We start from the raw sequence: 1,434 nt of genomic DNA, 5'->3' as shown, positions 1-1,434 counted from the left end.
CATTAAAAATAGTGGAGGAAAAAGAAATATTTTTTTAGATGGAGCTTAATTGCTGAATTAATGGGAACATATGACATGACTGCCTGGGATCACCAGGGTCTGCTCAATGACCCAAGAGAAGCTGTCTAATCCTATGCCCTGCAGTCCCATGAAAAGGCATTTCCTTGCCCATTTAGATTCAAACTCTAGAACTAAATGTAAGATATATGGTGGGGCTTGGGAGGTTGATGGGAAAGGGTTGGAGATTGAAAGTGGGATGACAATATATCACTGTAGCAATCTCATCTTCTTTTCATCACAGGATTGGAAGACATGGCCACAGGCAATTCTACAGAGCTGGTTGGGTTTATTCTTATGGGACTCACAAATGATCCAGAGCTTCAAATTCCTCTCTTTGTAGTGTTCCTGGTGATCTGCACCATCACCTTGACTGGGAATCTTGGTATGATCATATTGATCAAAGTTCATCCCCGACTCCATACCCCCATGTACTTTTTCCTCAGCAACCTCTGCTTTGTAGATGTGTGTTACTCCTCTGTTGTCACCCCAACAATGCTGGCAAACTTCATAGCCCAGAGGAAAGCTATTTCACTTGCTGGATGTGCAGCGCAGATGTGGTTTTTTGGCCTCTTTGTGGCCACATAGTGTTACCTCCTGGCAGTGGTGGTATATGATCGTTATGTGGCCATCTCTAACCCACTGCTCTATATGGTCCTCATGTCCCACAGAATCTGTGTTCAGCTCTTGGCTGGCCCCTATATTGTTGCACTGGTAAATGCTGTAATGCACACGAGCTTCACCTTCCACTTGAGTTTCTGCAACAGGGTGATCAACCACTTCTTCTGTGACATCCCTGTAGCGATTTCACTCTCCTCCTCTGACAACCACATCAATAAGATGGTGCTTTTTGTTCTGTCTGGTGTCCTGGGTACATTTAGCAGCCTCATTGCCCTTGCCTCCTACATCTACATCCTGACAGACATCCTGAGGATCCACTCAGCCAACGGCAGGCGCAAAGCCTTCTCCACGTGCTCCTTGCACCTCACAGCTGTCACTATATTCTTTGGGACCCTCTTTTTCATATATGTGTCCCCGCTCCCACTCCTTCATAGATCTGGACAAAGTAGTATCCATGTTCTACACAGTGGTGATTCCTATGCTGAACCCCCTCATCTACAGCCTGAGGAACAAGGAGGTAAAGGATGCCCTCAGGTGAGTGATTGGGAAGAAAATGCTTTCCTTAGGAACATAATGTGGTGCCAGACTTCACTGCAGGGCACCATTGTACTTAATAATCCAGGTTCTTTTTTGTAGTCTATGAACAAACAGAGTCTTGGGAAGACCTTGTTATTTTGAGAAGTAGAAGTAGAAGGAGGAGAGAAAGTAGCAAGCAAAAACGTAAGCCATGGTACATTTCAGCAGCTGTTAACATGA

General features: G+C 45.0%; 1 pseudogene; it reads left to right on the top strand.

Annotated features, from left to right (window-relative positions):
- The first annotated feature begins 312 nt into the window (after positions 1-312).
- On the top strand, positions 313-1,216 carry LOC149871108 (olfactory receptor 5G9-like; annotated as a pseudogene).
- Positions 1,217-1,434: the final 218 nt, after the last annotated feature.

Source organism: Crocodylus siamensis, chromosome 2 (genome assembly GCF_052110815.1).
Source record: "Crocodylus siamensis isolate JL-2025a chromosome 2, ASM5211081v1, whole genome shotgun sequence".
NCBI classification, from domain to species: domain Eukaryota; kingdom Metazoa; phylum Chordata; order Crocodylia; family Crocodylidae; genus Crocodylus; species Crocodylus siamensis.
The sequence above is the reverse complement of the archived record's forward strand: the minus strand, read 5'-3'. Positions and strand labels throughout refer to the sequence as shown.